At 41.5% G+C, this 21,233-nt stretch overlaps 2 protein-coding genes across 50 annotated transcripts in view; one reads left to right on the top strand and one right to left on the bottom strand.

Moving 5' to 3' along the window:
• LRIG2 (leucine rich repeats and immunoglobulin like domains 2) overlaps window positions 1-10,851 on the bottom strand; it is a 153,621-nt gene extending 142,770 nt beyond the window's left edge. Inside the window, exons 1-2 of one of the 4 annotated variants that reach the window (XM_057310358.1) lie at window positions 10,533-10,851; window positions 6,575-6,658 (exon numbers count right to left, since the gene is read on the bottom strand). The gene's annotated coding sequence lies outside the window, so the exon portion shown is untranslated. The remainder of the gene's footprint in view (window positions 1-6,574; window positions 6,659-10,532) is intronic. The other 3 variants (XM_057310356.1, XM_057310359.1, XM_057310357.1) reach the window with 3 other exon arrangements.
• Window positions 1-21,233, top strand: part of LOC113244413 (monocarboxylate transporter 1) — a 55,598-nt gene that overhangs the window by 8,068 nt on the left and 26,297 nt on the right. For 10 of the 46 annotated variants that reach the window (XM_048220676.2, XM_048220671.2, XM_048220663.2 and 7 more), the window contains one exon: window positions 6,448-6,496. The exons of 3 other annotated variants lie outside the window; for them this stretch is intronic. The gene's annotated coding sequence lies outside the window, so the exon portion shown is untranslated. Of the gene's footprint in view, window positions 1-191; window positions 270-2,507; window positions 2,549-6,444; window positions 6,497-10,884; window positions 11,115-21,233 lie in introns of those variants that run through there. 33 more of the 46 variants (XM_044378664.3, XM_048220652.2, XM_048220659.2 and 30 more) reach the window with 13 other exon arrangements.

The following is a 21,233-nucleotide window of genomic DNA, read 5'->3' on the forward strand; positions in this document are numbered from 1 at the left end:
TTAAAAACAGAGATCCCTAATATTTAAAATAAACAAATTACAGTAGTAATTTATTGCTTTTCAACAATTCTGGTGTCATAAAATCTATCTAAACCAAAGTCCACATAGATCTTGAATACAAGAATCAAAATTCTCAGGGAAGTAAGGCACTTGAGTGGGAGTCTATACTCTTTTTTTTTTTTCCTGACAAGGGTAGAATGCCAAGAGGAAAAGGCCAGGAGGAAGACTGCCTAGAGACCTAGGTACATGGAACTGTCCTTACGCTTCATGTATGTATACCTCCATTTCTGAACACCTTTATTTTTGGATACCTTCCAGTCTATGAAAAGAAAGGGGAAGAAAAAAACAAGAAAAGAAAGGGAAGAGGAATAAAAGGAACTGGATAATCGAAAGATGGGAAATGCTCTTCAGTGAGTTAAAACTGTGCTCTCTCTGAAAAGGAATAGGCAAAAAACTTTTTGAAAAGAAAGCCTTAATTTCTAGTAGAGATTGTCCTGGAAAGGATAACTTTCCGAACTGACAGAAAGGTGCTCCAAACTCTAAAACGTAATTTAAACTTCCCTCCGACATACAATAGAAAATCCATCCTTGAAGCATTAGGCCTTTCTTAGCTACCTTAAAATATACCCTGTCCCTAACTCCCCTAAGCTTTCTCTCCTCAGGTGGAAACTAAGGAGAAATTTAACTTGCTTTGCTAACCTGAGGAAAAGTTTTCTACATGGAGAATGTATAAGTTAGATCACAACGTGTTTATATGGCTATCCGATACTGTTAAGATAATTTGAATTCTGCAGCTTTTGCATTCTTTTTTTTTTTTAAAGAATTTTTTTTTTTTTTAAAGATTTTATTTATTTATTCGACAGAGATAGAGACAGCCAGCGAGAGAGGGAACACAAGCAGGGGGAGTGGGAGAGGAAGAAGCAGGCTCATAGCGGAGGAGCCTGATGTGGGGCTCGATCCCATAACGCCGGGATCACGCCCTGAGCCGAAGGCAGACGCTTAACCGCTGTGCCACCCAGGCGCCCCAGCTTTTGCATTCTTAATAGTGGACAATACATGAGGACTTTGGAATATCTGAATTTTAAAGTACAGAGACTGCATACATGTTTGCCTGAGGTCCTTAATACTTCAGAGGATCCACTGAGAGCCCTTCCCACGGATTGGAAAGACTTATGAATACGTTAAAAAAAAAAATTAAGAGACCTAGGTCTTCCAGAGGAGATACAGAAAGACATGGAGTTTAATTCTCAAGCCAATGCTTTTCCCAAAATAATCATGTACCCCCAATGAAGGAAATAGGAAATGAAACGTTACATTCAATTTGGATTTAGAGGTGGCCTTCCTAAGCCATTTATTCAAGTATAAACAATAATTATGTAGAAAGAATCTGGTTATAAATATAATTATGAAACCTTATTAATTTACATTAATCAGTGGTGAACCTAAAAAATTGCATTACCAAGAGGTTTGAATTATATAATAGAATTACTAAAACTGTTCCCTTGTTAGGCTAACTGCCACTCTTTCATCTCTAGGTTGTCCTGTACACAGCTTACTAGGTAGAAGGAAGAAGTGTTTTCTTTTTTTTTTTTTTTTAATATTTTATTTACCCGACAGACAGAGAACGCAAGCAGGGGGAGCGGCAGGCAGAGACGGAGAAGCAGGCTCCCGCCAAGCAGGGAGCCCAATGCGGGGCCTGATCCCAGGACCCTGGGATCATGACCTGAGCTGAAGGCAGATGCTTAACCGACTGAGCCACTCAGGTGCCACGGAAGAAGTGTTTTCTATGAAGAAGAAACAGCATATACAAAGGCAGAATGGTCAGGGTTAGGACTTTGAAACAACCCCACATTTTCTGCCTATTGTCTTCCTCATCACTATCCTCCCCTATGACTTGAGGATTTTGAACAAAATAAAATGAAAATGGCCTAGCCTTTAGCACAGGCTGAGTTAAGCAGACCTAGGTTTAAATCTTAGCTTTAAAGTACTTGTAAGCTAAAAACAGCTTACTGACGATCTTTAAGTTTGGGGAGATGAGATGGGATTTCCCTAGGTTCTTGGTAGAAAAACCTTTGTTTAGGAGCACAGTTGCAGTGATGAAGAATCCTCCCCGTTAACTCTTGGAATCCATCTCTCTCTCGTTCCACTGGATTCTTTAAGTGGGCTTGGTTGCCAGCATAGCCTGAATCATGTACTCCCATGTTTTGGTTAAAGCACTCCTCGGCTGTTTCACACATAATGGGGTCTCACACCTACGTTGGTTAAAGCAATGGACTAGTGGATGACAAGGACAATACAAGATGGAGTTAGAAGGCTTCCAGATTAACTTTTCACTGGAAACAGGAGCAAAAAACTCTGTTTTCTAGCCTGTCTGGGCCTGATGGAACATGAGAGGAAGGCAGTGTATTTTAGTTCTCTGTTTGGATGGCTACCCCGATAAGCGTTACCTGTCTGTAATTTATGTCTTTGTGCCTCTCCTTAACTTACTTCGGCATTTAACTTTTCAGATTCTGGTTCCCACTGGATGTGGCTATGGCAAGATAATGAGGTGTGTGTGCACGGTGGGGATGAGGGAGTGGTAAAAACAATAGCTGCCTCAGAATAGTGTATTCTGAGCGTGGTGAGATTTACTCTACTTCTGCTCCTGAAGTACTGAGTAGACTAGCAGTCCTGAAGGCTGGTAGCATAATACAAAGAGTATTCCCCTACAAGATTTTCCAGTTTCTTTCTTGCTACCAGATTGGAGGTGGTAAACAGGGGGAGGTATATTTGAATACCTGAAGACTTAAGGAAGTAGGCCTCGCCAAAGCAGGATAGAGGTAAAGCCCTCAGTCTGAGAGTATGAGTTCAAAGACACTAGAGAGAAAAGAACTTATCTACAAGCAGTTAGCTTGGAGTCTGAAGCTGAAGGCTGTCCTTTGCAAAGGATGTAGTGGGCCGTCTCAGTCACTGTGGCCATGGTGACCAAAATGGAACCATGGGCCTGAGATGAGAAAATTGTGGAAGAAGTTGTCAGGAAATCCACTGGGTCTCTTAAATGTGAATCCTGATCTGCCAAAGGTGACATTAAAAGGAGAATCTCCATAGAGGGAGGAGACTGCCAAATGTTGTTACTAAGACTCTTGTTCTGACATTAAACTTTTCCTTGGGGATATTACATAAATTATCACCGACACCATGAGGAAGACTGGGGGGGTGGGTAGCACATCCTTTTTGGCCTGTCTTTTTAAAAAATATTTTATTTATTTATTTTAGAGAGAGAAGAGTGGGTGCCCGAGTTGGGGAAAGGGGTAAAGGGAGAGAATCTTCAAGCAGACTCCATGCTCAGTGCTGAGGCCAATGTGAGGCTGGATCTCACAACCCTGAGATCATGACCTGAGCCAAAACTAAGAGTTGGATGCTTAACCAACTGAGCCACCCAGGTGCCCTCCCTTTTTGCTGCTTCTTAAATAGCACAGCAGAGCCCAAGCTGGAACTAACTAGGGGCTGCAATATGTATCTGCCACCCCCCAAATGCCTGTCCATTCCTCATTTTCTAACCCCCACACGATTTTCTGTCATTGTTTTTCTACTTTATGCTGATTAAAGTATCAGGAGTTTAAAGAATTCTACTTTCTGGGGCGCCTGGGTAGCGCAGTCGTTAAGCACCTGCCTTCGGCTCAGGGCGTGATCCCGGCGTTCCGGGATCGAGCCCCACATCAGGCTCCTCGGCTGGGAGCCTGCTTCTTCCTCTCCCACTCCCCCTGCTGTGTTCCCTCTCTCGCTGGCTGTCTCTCTGTCACATAAATAAATAAAATCTTTAAAAAAAAAAAAAAAAAGAATTCTACTTTCTTTTGTATTATTGAATAATGTATGATGTAGAAATGTCAAGCAAACATGTACTGCAGTTAGTGCTATAAAGGGAAGGGCTCCATGAAGCACATTTGAAACATCTGAACTCTGAGGCCTAGAAGGGTACGGACTCACTTTCACCATACTGCTCCACTCCTTATTATCTTATACTGGGGCTGATTAACTTTTCCTAGTCCTTTAAGACTTTCCAGTTTGAATCTGTGATTCAGATTAAACTTGACTAAAATTCAGGGATGAGAGTAATGCACCAATAAACAGACTTACAAAACATGAGTACTTACCTTCCCTTTTGGGTGTCCACGAAAGCCTCTTGGCCTGGCTCCTATTAGGAAGGGCTGTGGCAAAGGCCATTTTCCTCATATCAGTAAGGAGGACCCTCAACATTTTTTAACTCCTCTAAATTCAAACCCTGAAAAGATAAATCCACAAGGGCCACCTTCTACCTGTTCTATATTCCTCTGTGTGAGGACCTTCTTCCTCTATGAATGACTGATAATGAGAATGTCTTATTTAAGCAAACCATTCTGCCCTACCCAAAGCGGTATAACTTTTTCTATGGCCATAAAAATAATCCTATCAGAGTACAACAGGCATAACATCTGAACTCATGGTTTGTATAAAAGGTAAGGTGGGGGGAGGGAGGAGGCTTCATCCTTTTAATACACAGTTCACAAGTGGGGTTGGTAGCCCCTGGACCTCACTTGGGTACAGGCATCATAGATATTGTATGGCATGGGGCACTGTGGCAGATTCACGGTTCTCAGAGGTCACCACAGATTGAGTTCATGCTTTACTTAAGCCTTATCTTGTTCACCAGTACAGCAGCATCAAGGTCCAGTTAGAACACCCAGTCTGGCTACCCAGGCAGGTGGATACATAAAGCTAGTCTTTATGATCTAAGAGGCCTCCTTCATTGCATGCACCACTCTTCTGAGTCACATCAGGCTGGAGGTACAGCTGTTCAGGAGTTCCAACTGCCTGCTGCTGCTGTTGAGTAGGGGCCATAAGGTCCAAGTTCTCACAATGAAAGATCTCACAGCATGCAATATGGGCGCCAGTACACCCAGAACTTCCTGGAATACAGGTGATCTTAAACTAAGCTTTAAAAAACATGTCCCAACATCTCTACCCCCAACTTAGTGCCTAGAAGTGCCTTATGAACACAAGAAGTGAGCACAACTATCCCAAATTCAGATAAGCAGGGAGTAGTTCTTCCCTACAGTGCATTTTCTGGTTTCAAAGGCAGATTTTGTGGCCAACAGCTTTTCTCAAGATTGTTTAGCCCTACGAGGGATATAAGGAAACTAGAACAGGATTTTTCCTAAGATGGCCTTCAAACTCTAGGGATTAATCTCCTATGGTATTAATAGTTATAAATGACAATTTCTGCTCATGTATTTTTGGTGAGAACAAAATGATGAATACTTCCTGATGATTCCAGAAAATATTGATTATGTGACCTTAAGCAAGTTACTTAACCTTTTGTATCTGTATCTGTCTGTAAAATGGGGATTATAACAGTACTTAGTTCATAGCATTTTTATAAGCAGTACATGAGTTAATATGTGTAAAGTGCTTAGATCAATGCCTGGCATATAGTAAGCACTCCCTAAATCGTAGTATCATCAATTTATCATTATTATTATTTCCAATCTCCACCCCATCTGCCTAGAATACTAAAGATGGGAAAGAAGGGAGGGAAGGAAGGAGGTAGAAAAAGTAAAAGGAAGGAAGGAGCTTAGGGTAAGCCAGGGTCAAGGAGGCAGACAGTCTGGCAAGTGTGTAGGACCATGCCTAGAAGGAATGCTTGCCAGGAAAGATTCTAAGTAACGATATAGGTTACAAAGAGCAGAGGCCAAAACTGTCTCTGTGCTGGCAGAAATAAGAAGCAGAACACAACTTTATCAGACCAGGAATGGAGTGAGGGTATGGGAATTGTTCCACCATATACAAAGAGAGCCTCAGGTAACTTGGTTGAATCAAATTGAATTAGAGGATAAACAGGTCAAAAGGAATACTCTTGGTACCTGTTACCCAGATGGATTGTTCTGCAACCTTTAAAGTCTTTAAGTCTTTTAAGACTTCAAAGTCTTTAAGTATTAGCGTGAGTTTATCATAATTTTTTAAGTTTCCCCCCCAAATTATTGGGCTTTTTAATCTCAATTTCACGCAATTGTTAAAAAAACAATGTAAATGTCCCTTACTATCAAAGCCATTGCAAATATCAAAAAAACCCGCAGAAAACAATTAGCACACGTAATTACTACACATGTAATTACAATTAGTACACGTATAATTACAATTAGTATATGTGTACTAGTAAACATAGGACAGCATGATTCCTTGAAAAACACATACTTATTCACAAAAAAATTCTCAAAGACTCAAAGAAGTAGAAAAGCAAATCTTTGGCCACCAAATCTACCAAACACATAAAAATCAGTAGTTGGATATAATCTTTTTTTTTTTTTACTAATTTGTCATGTTGAAGAATTTTTATTGAGAGCAATTTTGTTTTCTACCAAATTGCTGAGGCTCTCTTCATATGTGGCAGTTTGTTTTGACTGTTTTAACCAAATTATCTCTTGCCAGCAGAGAACCAAAGAAGCCAACTGATTAGGATGCCAAACTGCAAGCTGGTGAGGTAAGTGAAAGGTCAAAACAGAGCAAGAAGAGCCAAGGAAAAATGGGGAGAGCTCAGGGCAAGGCTTGAAATACATACATCTCACCAACACTGAGTTAGTCTTCCTTCAAAGGGTAGCAAATTCATCTTAGATCCAGACTTGGCCCTCAGGATGCAGCAGGACTACACCGACACAGAACATAAAATTAGAGATGTTCTGAAAGAGTTCACTATTATTATTTTCAAAGATTTTATTTTATTTTTTAAAGATTGTTCCCTTGAGAGAGAAAAAGTGCGCACGCACGCACACAAGTGGGAGAGGGAGAGAAAATCGCAAGCAGATTCCACGCTGAGGGCGAGCCTGACACGGGGCTCGATCTCATGACCCGAGCCAAAACCAAGAGTTGGACCTTAACCAACTGCACCATCCAGGCACTCCAGGATTTTATTTTTAAGTAATCTCTATGCCCAACATGGGGCCCAAACTCACAACCCAGAAATCAAGAGTCACATGCTCCACTGACTAAGCCAACCAGGTGCCCCAAGAGTTCTCTAATTTAAAGAATGTTTTTAGCATTGACGTCTTCTTTATGCTAGGTATTTGCTTAGCAAACTCTTTTATTCATACATGGTACAAAAGCAATTTCAAATTTCATTTTCCATGCTCCCCTTTGAGTTATTATAAATTATAAGTGGGGAAGTACTCTTAATCAATTAAGTATTATTGTGTTTTTTAAAAAAACCCTTCCTGTTTTGTTCGGTGTTAGTGAAATGAGGATAATAGCATCTTCCAACGCAGAAATGATGGAATAATTAAGAGAATATAAGTGAAATATATGAATTCCAGAGAAAATACACTCTTATTATTTTCCTTTTCTAGATAAACTGGGTAACTTACTCAGCTTAAATAGTAACTAACTGTTATTAATTTTCAAACTTTTTGCATTTGCATTTCTCATCCCATTACTAATTTCTGAGGTTAAAACTCACCTTAAAATCTTCAGAAGTTTTGCTCACTTAACAAGCTTGCCAACAGAAGATTACCCATGTATCATCCAGTCTATCAGCCTTTAAAACAGGAAAGTGAATCTGGGGAATTTCATTCTAAAGCTGAAAGCCGGGGCGTCTGGGTGGCACAGTGGTTAGGCTTCTGCCTTCGGCTCAGGGCGTGATCCCGGCGTTGTGGGATTGAGCCCCACATCAGGCTCCTCTGCTATGAGCCTGCTTCTTCCTCTCCCACTCCCTCTGCTTGTGTTCCCTCTCTCGCTGGCTGTCTCTCTCTCTGCCAAATAAATAAATAATATCTTAAAAAGTAAAATAAAATAAAATAAAATAAAATAAAATAAAATAAAGCTGAAAGCCACTAAAGTGCATCCTGCCTTCTCTGGTTTTGATGTAATGATTTTGAAAGAGTCCATGATGAAATGCTTTTATCTTAAAAACCACACTTGGGGAGCGCCTGGGTGGCTCAGAGGGCTGAGTGACCAACTCTTGATTTTGCCTGAGGTCAAGATCTCAGGGTCCTGGGATCCAGCCTGCGTCAGGCTCCACCCTCATCCACAGAGTCTGCTTGTCCCTCTCCCTCTGCTACCCCCCCCCCCCGCCCCCTGCTCTTTTTCTTTCTCAAATAAATACATAAATAAAATCTTAAGGGGAAAAAAAAAAAAGGACAGCCTTTCAAAAAAAGAAAAAACAGAAAAACAAAAAACCCACACTTGGTATGGTAGAAGAACCTAGAACCTAGAAATCTGGTTCTTCTGATCATGCCATTTATTAGATGAGCAGCCTTAGAAAAGTTAGCTCCTCTGGGCCTTAATTTCCATTCTGTAAAACCTCCTCTCAGCTCTAAATTTCTGATCCTGTGCTTACTAGTTTATTTCTTCAGTGTCTCATGGATTAATCAGGAAGAGATCTGGAGAAGAGCAAGAATTTTACCTGTATCATTTCATCAGTTTTGCCAGCTCACCCATCCTATTTCTGCTTTTAAGCCGAGAACCCTTCCCTTGGTTTTGATCTTTCCCTTATGCACTTTATGAACAAATTATAATACTATCACAAACACTTGTAGAGTGCTTTCCAAGTTTTACCAACCCCTTCTGCAAATACTCTTATTTGATTACTATCACAATAGCTCAGGCTGGTGTATATTATCTTCATTACCTGGAGGGCCCAGAAGAGTTCAGTGAATTAATTGTCCAAAGTTAACACAGATAATAAATTATGGAAACAAACCTTCTGATTCCAAAGTCTATACTCTTTTCACAACACTACAGTTCCTACTAGGAGCAGATCCAGATTTTGTGGAGCCTGAGGCATACACAATTTTGGAGGATATTTTCATGAAAAGGAATACAAAGGTGCTAACGTGATCCTATGAACACATTGTTAGGGCCCCTCTCAGGGCCCTGGATGGGGTTTATTCAAGTGAAGTGCTTTTAGGATTAATCTTTAGGATTCAGTTTCATGGTTTTCCATGGTTATACAATTATTTAATGCTCACTATATGCCAGACACTTAAGTAAAATACTATTTTTATTATCATAAAAACCCTAAGGTAGGTACTATCTTTGTTTTACAGAGCAGAGAATGAGGCCTGGAGAGTAAAATAATTTGCCTAAGGATACAGAGCTTCTAAGTGCAAAGTATCAAAATTGGAACTGAGACCTGGCTCCTGGGTTGATATTATAAACCTACCCACTCTGTTCCTATATAAGCCTTCTTTTCCAGTTTCCTGAGAATCAACTTATTCTAACACTTCCCACTACATTCTATAGTTCTGGCCCTGATAAGCTCATGCCTGAACCAGTCCCATTTTGTCTCCGTAACTCAGTTCTCCTACCATCCACCCTAACAACCCTAAAGCCCTGCTGTTCTAAATCCTGGCCACCGGGGTGGCCTGAATTGCCTTAATTCTCTGCATTTATCAAAGGTGAAAAGCAGTTCCTGCTCATATGCAGTGCTTGGCCATATATTCTGTACTGTCTTCTGAGGTGTTGAACTATTACTGAAAACTTTCTTTGTGTGAAACCGAGGCAGAGTAGGTGAAGGGAAAGCACATTCACATCTCAGAACCAGACCCCTCAATCCCCACTCCTCAATCTCAGTTCTTCATTTGCAAGACAAAACCTTAAGGCCAACCTCACAGGGCTGTGAAAATTAAGGGCGGAGGGGGCAGGGTTGGGGCCAACAGCAAGTGGTCATCAAATGTTGGCTGATTCTTCTGCCTGACTCAATCCCTCCAAAGAACTTGTAAACTCGTGGAAGGCAGGGACCTTCATACATTTTTGGTATTTCCCAAAAACCAACATAAGAGACACCTCATAATTATTCAAGCTGATCACCTAAACTGATACACTTCCAGTGTCTAGACTTGCTCAAGAACCTACTATGGCTCTTAGAACAAAATCAAGCTCTGGAGTCTGACTTGGGGTGTTGGTCACTTACTCTGTGACCTCTGGAAAGTTACTTAACCTCTCTGAGCCTCAAGCCCCTTATTTGTAAAATGTTAATAATAGTTACCTACCTCATAAGGTTATGAGGATAATTCAGGTGAACTACTAAGTATATAATCAGTCCCTCAAAACTGCTAGCTCTAATTATATCATGTCCCGAACATTCAGTGTCCACGAAAACTTGGCCTCTGCATTCTCATTTCTCCATGTTTCCAACACACACGCGTCCCTAGGGACCAGTCGCCACCCTCTGACCTGCTCTTCTGTCCCGACTTCTGTGTTTAACACCCAGCATTCATCAAATGCCACAGGGGAGGCTCTGTATTAAGAAAGTTCCATCAGTTCTCTCATCAAAAAACACCAAAAGTGCCCAGGAGGTCGGTTCTACTACTGTTGCCATTTTAGAGAACAGGAAACAGGCCCTGAAGGTTTGAGTGACTTCCCCGAGTTCACCGAGCTCTCCGGAGGCCACAGCCCGCGCCACCCCGCCCGCCCCTTCGGCCTATTCCTGAGCCCGAGGTGGCCCCGCGTCCATTCACACCCTGTCCCGTCCCTCCTCTTCCAGTCGCTTCCCCGCTCCTCCGCGCGCCCGTCGCCCCCCACACCTGAGTCAGGCCCCCGGGGGTACGCCCCATCCGTCCTTGGCGGCTTTTCCCTGTTCTCTGTCAGAGACTGAGGGGGAGGCCGGCGCCGGTGTCCCGCACGCGTGGAGGTCACTGCGAACTCCTCGGACTGGGGACCCAAAGGGCGAGCTCCGCAGACGAGCGCAGCAGCTCTGTGGACGCCGCATAGCGGGGGCGCGGAGCGCGGGTCGCGCCGGGCCGCCGGTCACGTGGCGGGGAGGGGGCGCCAGCGCGCGCCAGAGTGCGGGCGGGCGCGCGCGCCTGAGAGCGTGTGGAGGCGCGAGTCTCGGTTCGGGCGTATGTATTGGGGGGGGGGGGGAGGGGGCGGCGGCCGGGAGGGCCGACTCCGCCCCCTGTGCGCATGCTCCGGCCCCGGCGGATTATAAGGCAGCCCCGCGGTCCCGGCCCGACAAAGTGCTAGCGAGCTGCGACGTGACTTGCCGGCCGCGTGGGTGCCCGAGCGAGCGAACGAGGTAGCTGGCGAAGGACGCGACCTGGACCCTGGGCCCTGCGGGACTCCAGCCGTGTCACGTACACGCTTGGCGGCGCGAACCGCGCATAACGGTTAGTTGGGTAACGGCCGGCTGCGGCGCTGGCCGCGGATCCCGCAGTGCCCCTGCCGCCCTGGCGGATGGGAGGGAGACTCGTGGCGGGGCGCAGACCTGGGTCTCGGGGGAGGGAGGCGGCCCGGCAGGGTCATCGTGGGCGCGGGCAGCCGCGTAGCCCCGGAGCGTGGCGTTTGGGAAGGAGACCCTGAGGCGGTGGGGACAGCGCCTCGCCCCGCCGAGCTGCGGCCCCGTAGTCAGGTGCGGGCCACTGGCCTGGCCGGGGACTTGGGTTTGGGTGCCGGTGACCTTGGGGAAGTAGCTTTTCCCCTAGCGTTCAGGAGTCTCCTCCAGAGATGCTTCTGATTTGGAAAAGGGACGACGTGGGGCTGGTTCACGTGGTGCCTCCCCGCTCTCCTGGCCGCGTTCTGCTCCGAGGGAAGGGACTCGGGGCGGGAGTTATTTTGGACTCGTGGCATGCCCGCCCCAACCTCGGCCAGCCAATCCTTGCCCCACCTGGTGTCTTGCGAGAGTGGTTTGGGGAGCCGCAGTCCCTGCAGCCAAGACGTGACCGCAGGGTTCGAGCGCACTTTGCGGAGGGAGCAGTGCAGCCGGCCGACTCCGGGACTGGTGCAGACGGGGACTCTTTGTCATTCAACCTGTGGCTGCGGAACATCGACTGGAGCGCCCTCGCGCTCCTGGTCTTGAAGGCGGCCCTGTGGGGAGGAATCTGAAGGATAGCGTTACACTTGGTCAGATGCAGTCGTTTTGTTCCAAGTACATCCTTTTTTCCCACGTGCGTTTTAGCATTTCATTTTTTTGTCACGACTTCTTTGGTGTGAAAGGCAGTGGCCCAGACTACTTTGTAATTATTTTCAACCAAGAAACAACCGGATTTCTACTCGAGCCGGGTTTCCAGCGTTTGCTTACAAACTACGCGCCTGCTGATAACAGTAGAATGTTTACAAAGTGACTCTTTACCATAACTAGTTTTGAAATGTTTTTTTTTTTTTCAAAAGTTATTCCGGTTTCGAAATAAAATATGTACACGTCAGTGCAAAACAAATGTGGGCTTAGTAACTAGTGGAATGTCGTGATAGGGCGAACTCTGAATTGTGTGCGAGTTTGGAAGAGTATGACTAGGAATTAGGCATTAATAAACAATGTCAGTGTCGTTTACCAGAAACTCAGTGAATTAGAGACTAATGTATCTTCAGCTTTTTAGTTTGGCATTAAGTAGTACCTAAAAGTCCAAGTCTTATGCCCTGGAGTACAACTTCGCCTTCAAATTGCTATAGAAAATATCAGGAGTTCAAGACATCTAGCCTTTAATATAGGTAATGGGTAAGTATTATTTAAAAGTTTAACATACTTGAGTAATTTAGGGTTTAGATAAATGCTGTTCTTTAATCATATTGCAGTGACTCTTGTTAAATATGCAAGTTAATGGTCTGGAGAGCATTTTGTGAGATTTTTATAGCTGAATAGGTTTAAAGGTTTGGTTGTAAGCTTAACATAATAGGCGATCACATCCCTAAACAGATTTAAAAAAAGGATAAAAAGGTCATAGGGTGAAACCAATTGATAGTGTTCCACTTGTCTACGTGTCTTTTTATCTTCTCAATATTAATGTATATAATATTAAGCCTGGAAAAGATCTTAATGACCAGCTAGTCAGATTCCCTTATTTTATAGATTAGGAAATTGGAGTTGGAGAAGTGAAGTGACTTAACATCTTAGGTGTGAAAACTTGTGTGTGGGAATTACTGTGTCTTTTGACTCCCATTTAATCAGATTGGCACTCTTGAGCTTTCTGTAAAATTGTTAATATGGATATAAATTAATTTATACTAAAATAGATATTGTGAGTGACTTTTTCCCAGTTTATGTCCTTCATGCCCATTGTGTTTTCAGTCCACTTTAAAACGCATCCCTGCGTAGGATTTAGGTCCCTGTAAACGCCTATATGGCCAGTCTGTTTTTGTTGTGGATGAAGACTAGGAAGATGGAACTTAAAGAGGTGAGAAAAACAGACCAGAGAATTGTGAATATTTATGTATTCAGCAATTTATTATTAGCTGCTAGGCACTATGAGAGACTTAGGATTCAGCAATAAACAAGTTCTGGCCCTATTCCTCCTGGAGTTTGTAGTTTAACTGGAGAGCATATAGACAGGTAACAGTGATTACCACAAGTACTCTTTATAAACAAATATTGAGTGATACAATAGAGGAAGTACAGGTTCCTGTGGAACGAAATAGTGTGTTCTGTACTTATGACAAGACACCCAACCTAGTACAGAAGCAATCTGGGTAGGCCTCTCTGAGGAAATGCTACTTAACTTTTTAGACTTGAAGGTTAGGAACTAACTAGGCCAGGAAGTGATGGTGGAAAAAGCACTCCAGCCATGAATGCTGAAGCTACAGTCAGAGTACAGGATACATTGGAAAAACTGCAAGAATTTACCAAAGCTAAAGCATAAGACGGAGAAGGGAAATTAGGGAGAGATGGAATTTGGAGAGGTAGATAATATCAGATAATGGAAGGCCTTATAAGTTATTTTAAAGAATTAGGGAAGGGACTAGGTTAAAAATTTAAGGAAGCACCCTTGCCTTGAAGCTAATCAAAAGTAGTTTAAGGGTTTTAAGTGGAGTTGAGGATCATATTTTGCATTTTAGGAACTTCACTCTGCATACAATGTGGGAAACAGGCTGAAGGGAGGCTGTTGGGAGTGCGTGAGACCACGGTGATGGACAGTAGTGGGAGGATGAAGAGGGGGGAACACACAGGATTCAGTGAGGGATCAGATGTGGGAAACTGGGGCAGCCAGAGCTAACAGTATCTCCGAGGTTTCTAGCTTGACCAAATATGATGTTGTGGCTTTATTAGATGACATTTTTCTCCATTTAACCAGTGGGGGCAATTAAGACATTGTATGACTAGCCCAGGGCTGCTCAGGTTGTAAGTCTTGGAAATAAAACAAATCCAGTCCTGTCCTCTGTGTAGTTCTGTTGGTGTTACTGATAGTGATTTTTTTTCTAATTTATTTCCCTCTAAACAAACTATTATCAAAAAATTTCAAACACGGTTGAGAGCCAGTGTTTCATCTATACCCTTTTCTACTCCCCCACACCTGCTGGGTTATTCTGAAGCAAATCATTTGTGTATAATTACTTCATCTATGAATATTTCAGTGTATCTCTAAAAGATATGATTCAAAAAAATCACCACATACTGTTATCTCACCTGTAAAAATGAACATAACTAAATAACCAGGCAGTATTCAAATTTTCCTCTTTTTTTTTTTTTTTTTTAAGTAAGCTCTGCACCCAACGTGGGGCTTGAGCTCAAGACCCCGAGATCAAGAGTCACATGCTAGATTGAGCCAGCCAGGTGTCATACCCCTAGGTGGTGGTGGTGGTTTTTGTTTTCTAATTTTTAAAGATTTATTTGAGAGAGAGAGAAAGCATGGTGGGGAGGGACAGAGGGAGAAGTGAGGCAGACTCCATGCTGAGTGCAGACGGAGCCTGACTGAGGGCTCCATCTTACTACCCACCCTGATGCGGTGACCTAAGCAGAAACCAAGAGTCGGACGCTCAACCAGCTCTGCCTCCCAGGCACCACGACCACCCCCGCCAGGTTGCTTTTAAACAATTGGTTTGTTTGATTTGGGATCCAAACACAGTCACACATTATTTATCTTTTGGATTTATCTTTTAATCTACAGTTTCCCCCTTTCTCATTCCTCATAATTTATTTGCTGAAGGAACCAGGTTATTTTTCCTGAGGTTTCCCTCATTCTGGATTTTGTTGACTGTGTCCCTTTGGAATAATTTAACGTCTTAGTTCAATGTGTCCCTTGATTCCCTGTATTTCCTGTAAATTGGTAGCTAGGTTGAAGACTTCAAGCATGCTTAGATCAGTTCAGGTTTGATTTCTGAGAGTAGAGACAGTGTGGAGGAGAGGACAAATATAATTCATAGGTGATGATGTATATTTCCATCAGGAAGTCTATGTTTGGTTATCACTGATTCTGCTATATTAATGGCTTGGTTCCATTATTTCATTAGCGGTTTGCAAATGGCCTTTGATTCTCTAACATTCCTTTTTTTTTTTTTTTTTTTTTTTGAGATTTTATTTATTTAGAGACGCCTAGGTGGCTCAGTCAGTTAAGCATCTGCCTTCGGCTTAGGTCATGATCCCGGAGTCCCGCTTCTCCCTCTACCTGCCACTCCCCCTGCTTATGTTCTCTCTCTCTCTCTCTCTCAAATAAATAAAATCTTTTTTTTGAAGATTTTATTTATTTATTAGAGAGAGAGAAAGAGAGTGCAGGGGAGGAGCAGAGGGAGAGGGAAAAGCAAGCTCTCCCCTGAGCAGGGAGCCAGTGTGGGGCTCGATCCCAGGACTCTGGGATCATGACCTGAGCTGAAGGCAGGCACTTAACCAACTGAGCCACCCAGGTGCCCCTCTCTAACATTCCTTAACTGATTAACTAGAAAATCTCTAGAGAGAGAAGTAGGTTTTTTTCCCCTCAGTTTTATATTGAGATCTAATTGACATCGCTGTATAAGTTTAGGGTATACAGCATAATGGTTTGACTAGCATATATTGTGAAACGATCGCCACAGATTAGTTTAGTTAGCATCCATCAGCTCCCTAGATAAAATACAAAGCAAAAAAAAAATTATTTCCTTCTGAAGAGAACTCAGAATTTACTCTCTTAACCTTTATACATATGATAGCATTGTTAACTATAGTCATCATGTTGTACCTCACATTGCTAGTACTTATAATTGGAAGTTTGTACCTTTTGACCACCTTCTAAGTGGTTTTTGAATAGTAAGGGCAAGTTAAAGTTTGTATGTTTTAACACAATATCATATGTGATTGAGACACTATCTTTTTTGGAGAAATGTATTTAAATGTATCAAGGTACATCCTCTTTAAAAGCCAGTATTTTGTTAAAATGTTTTTAGCACTTGGGGCGCCTGGGTGGCTCAGTCGTTAAGCATCTGCCTTCGGCTCAGGGCCTGATCCCGGAGTCCTGGGATCTAGCCCCACATCAGGCTCCTCTGCTGGGAGCCTGTTTCTTCCTCTCCCACTCCCCCTGCTTGTGTTTCCTCTCGATGGCTGTCTCTCTCTGTCAAATAAATAAATAAAATCTTAAAAAAAAAAAAAAAAGACTTCAAGTTTTTATTTTAATTCTAGTAGTTAACATACAGTGTTTTATTAGTTTCAGGTGTACAATATAGTAATCCAACACTTCCATGCATCACCCTGTGCTCATCACAAGTGCCCTCCTTAGTCCCCATCCCCTATTTCACCCATCCCCCACCCACCTCCCCGGTGGTAACCAGCTATTTATTCTAATTGTTTCTTGATTTGTCTCTTTCTCTCTCTCTTTTTTTGACCTTTGCTTGTTTCTTAAATTCCAGATATGAGTGAAATCATATGCTTTTTGTTTTTCTCTGACTTATTTTGTTGAGCATAATACTCTGGCCCCATCCATATCCTTGTAAATGGCAAGATTTCATCTTTTTATGACTGTATGCCGTTGTATGTACATACATCACCTCTTTATCCATTCATCAATCAATAGACACTTGGGCTGCTTCCATATCTTGGCTATTGTAAATAATACTGCAATAAACATAGGGGTGCATGTATCCCTTTGAATTAGTGTTCTTGTATCATTTGGGTAAATACCCAGAAGTACGATTGCTGGATCATGAGTTCTATTTTTAACTTTTTGAGGAACCTCCATACAGTGGCTGCACCAGTTTGCATTCCCACCAACAGTGCATGAGAGCCCCTTTTTCTCCACATCCTCACCAACACCTGTAGTTTCTTGTGTTGTTGATTTTAGCCATTTTGAGAAGTGTGAGGTGAATATCTCATTGTATTCACCTGATGGTGAGTGATGTTGAGCATCTTTTCATGTGTCTGTTGGCCATCTATAGGTCTTCCTTGAGGAAATGTCTGTTCATGTCTTCTGCCTGTTTTTAATTGGATTATTTGTTTTTTGGGTGTTGAGTTTTATAAGTTCTTTATAGATTTTGGATACTAATCCTTTATTGGATATGTCATTTGCAAATATCTTCTCCCACTGTGTAGGTTGCCTTTCGGTTTTGTTGTTTCTTTTCACTGTACAGAAGCTTTTCATTTTGATGTAGTCCTGATAGTTTATTTTTGCTTTTGTTTCCCTTATGTCAGGAGATTATCTGGAAAGAAGTTGTTATGGCTAATGTCAAAGAAGTTACTGCCTGTTTTGTCTCCTAGGATTTTTATGGTTTCAGGTCTCACATTTAGATATTTAATCCATTTCGAATTTACTTTTGTGTATGGTGTAAGAAGTGGTCCGGTTTCATTCTTTTGCATGTAGCTAGCTGTCCGGTTTTCCCATTTGCTGAAGAGACTGTCTTTTTGCCATTGAATGTTCTTTGTTGAAGATTAATTGACCATATAATTGTGGGTTTGTTTCTGGATTTTCTGTTTGGTCCATTGATCTGTGTATCTGTTTTTGTGCCATTACCATACTGTTTTGATTATGACAGCTTTGTGATTTAACTTGAAATCTGGAATTCTGATGCCTTTAGCTTTTCTTTTCTTTTTCACGATTGCTTAGGCTATTTCTGGTTCCATACAAATTGTAGGATTGCTTGTTCTAGTTCTGTGAAAAATGCTATTGGTATTTTGGTAGGGATTGCATTAAAAGTATAGGTTGCTTTGGATAGTATAGACATTTTAACAATATTTGTTCTTCCAGTCCATGAGCATGGAATGTCTTTTCATTTCTTTGTGTTATAACACTATTACTTTTTATTCTGGATGGTATTTAATAGTTAATGAGCTTCACTTTTTTCTTCTTGAAGTAGTAATTCATTAGGAGCAATGTTAAAGTGAAGATTTATGTTTTTCGTATTATGTCCCCTTAAAAGAAACCTAACTATTCTTAGAAGATTGGGAGCCAGAACCCTAGTAATAAAAGATACTAAATTGGGTCTCATTGTTTTACTCTCTTCTCATGGTTTGTTATTTGTCAGCTGGAATAGAAATAGTTAATAGTTTCTTGGAACCTTTTTATAAAATAAACATTTTAACAATTTCACAATTTTCCATGCAATCTTGAGTTTTATATTAAATTATTAAAGGGAGGGTTTTTTGTTTTTTTTTTTTTAAGATTCTCTATTTGAGAGAGAGAGGAGAGAGTGCACGTACAGAGTGAATGAGAGAGAACCTGAGTCGGGGGAAGGGCTAGTGGGAGATGGAGACGCAGGCTCCCCGCTGAGCAGGGAGCCTGTTGTGGGGCTCGATGTGGGGCTTGTTCCCAGGATGCTGGTATCCTGACCTGAGCTGAAGGCAGACACTTAACTAGCTGAGCCACCCAGGTGCCCCAAAGGGAGTGATATTTTTATTGGAATTAGTTTGATTATGCTTATAGTTTGCAAGTCACACTTTAAAAGTAGGTAGAAGTCTCTCTTTTCCTTATTTTGAAACTTTATTCTCAATTTAAAATGCATATTAACACATACCAATATTATCTATTCTGTAAGTCTACAAGTGGATTACTTACCTTTGAAAAAAATTGCATGGGGAGAAGAGAGAAATAAAACTCTAAAATTAACCCTCAGCAGGGAAACCAGAACCTGAATCGAAAGTTTCTACACATAACAGGAACCATACTTCTTTCCCATACCCACTTGCCTAAAATATGGATGCCAGAAATCATTGTCTTACAAGGAGAATTAAAGAGCGTTACAGATTCAGATTATTGAGTATGACATTGGCTGAGATTGACAAAAGAGGATTAAATAGTAAATATGTATACATACACACACATATATATATACACACGTACATATATATATATTCACTACCTTTAAGCTTGTATATTAGTTTGTTCATTTGCACATCTGATCAACTTTGTCACTTCTCTGTAGTACTTATAAAACTTTAAATCCTCTACTTAATTTTTCAATTTTTATTTCTTTTAAGATTTTATTTATTTTTATTTTGAGAGAGAGAGAAGGAAAGAGAGAGCAGGAGGAAGTGCAGAGGGAGAGGGAGAGAATCTCCTGCAGACTCCGCGCTGAGCCTGATGTGGAGCTTGATCTCATGACTCCGAAATCATGACCTGAGCCAAAATCAAGAGTCCAACACCTAGCCGACTGAGCCACCCAGGTGCCCCTAATCCTCTTTTTAAAGACAACTACAAGAAATTAGGATTGACATTTTAAAAATTTGGGTTGTTAACAGCAACATCATAAGATGTTGTAGAGCATTAAACAAAGTCAAGATAAATTAATTGGAAGTCTGCATCAGTGTAGGCCCAGTCAAGCAGAAATAAGCAAAAATTGATTTTCACTTACTGTTAAGTCTTGGGCATTCTGTAGTTTCTTATGGGATTTATTTATTTTTACTTTTCATTTTTTTAAGTAGGCTCCGTGCCTGGTGTAGAGCCCAACATGGGGCTTGAACTCCCTCAGATCAAGACCTGACCTGAGAATGAAGGGTCAGATGTTTAGGGGCCGCTAGGTGGGTCAGTTGGTTAATTGTAGACTCTTGATTTCGGCTTAGATCATGATCTCAGGGTAGTTAGATCAAGCCCTATGTAGGGCTCAGTGGGGAATCTGCTTGAGATTCTCTCTCCCTCTGCCCCTTCCCCTGGCCACACACCTGTTTCTCTCCCTCTCTCTCTAAAATAAATAAATAAATCTTTTAAAAAAAAGAAAGTCATATGTTTAACTAAGCCACCCATGTGTCCCTCTGAGGGAATTTGTAGTTAAAGTTGCAAATAGCCAAAGTTTCCCCATGTTTGTCATTCATTGAATAGCTTGCCTGGTTTTGTTGATGGTACAGTAAAAGTAGCTCTGTTACTATAATAGTGATATATTGATATAAAAGGTGATATATATTGATTGCCATGAAGCCTTATAGGAAAACTTAAACCCATTTCATGAAATAAGCCAGGAATATTTATGATGCATGTCATTTGGTGGTGGCGCTAAATTCTATACTCTGGAAGCCTTTCTCAATACTGGGTCTTTATGTTCACATGTCTCTGTTCTTGATAAATTTATATTTCAGCCTTTTCAAAAAAATTTTAACCTTGAGGTTTTGCTCAACTGAGCAAAAAGTAGTTGACTAGTATTTAAGGAAGATCCTTCATAGAAAGCTGTCATTCATAACATAGAAAAGTGTTATGCTTGAACAATCTGTACTTAAGACCACAATGAAAAGAGGTGGCAGAAGGGCTGGAAATTAAGGGTATTGGTTGTTTATGTTTGAGAAACCCTTGTCTCTTGACTTCTGACACACCCTTCAGTCTTATTTTAGGTGGTGAACGGCCCTTAGTTCAAACAAACACCCTTCATTTCATCACATACCCTTTGGCACATGATACATTTCCTTGAAACAACAGCCCTTTTCTAGATCACAGTAGAAATAAGGACAGTTACAAATGTTAGGTTTCATCTGTTTCATGGTGCTCTGGGTCCTGACAGGTATATATTGTTGGGAAAAACTTAGAACGAATTCCTGGTTTGGGTAGAAAATACTCTCTAAGAATACATATGGTACTTGGGACAACATAAAAAATATGAGAGGGAGCTCCTGGATGGCATATTCGGTTGAGTGTCTTGACTCTTGGTTTCTGCTCACGTGGTGAACTCAAGGTCATGAGATCAAGCCCCTCGACCATTGGCTCTGCACTCAGCACCAAGTGTGCTTGAGACTCTCTTTCCCTCTCCCTTTACTCATCCCCCCACCCATGCACACGTGCACATGTGCTCTCTCTGCGCCTCTCTCAAATAAATAAATCCTTAAAAAAAATGTGAGGAGGATGACAGGGAATGCCTAATAAGCCAAAGGACTCTTAAAGGAAAGGAAATTATTATTTTGTTTTATGATAGAATTACCACATTTTTTCCTTTCAACTGACTATAAAGAGCAAAGATTTGACATCCTTATTCAAAGTTATTTTAATAAGTGATATTATTTGATAAATATATAATTATTATATATTATGTTATATATAAAATATTTGATAAATATAAAAATTTTAAATATTTGATTTAAAAATTTTATCAAAATATAAAATACACATATATATAGTTTAAATAGACATGACTTACATTGA

This window comes from Ursus arctos, unplaced genomic scaffold (assembly GCF_023065955.2).
Source record: "Ursus arctos isolate Adak ecotype North America unplaced genomic scaffold, UrsArc2.0 scaffold_12, whole genome shotgun sequence".
NCBI classification, from domain to species: Eukaryota; Metazoa; Chordata; class Mammalia; order Carnivora; family Ursidae; genus Ursus; species Ursus arctos.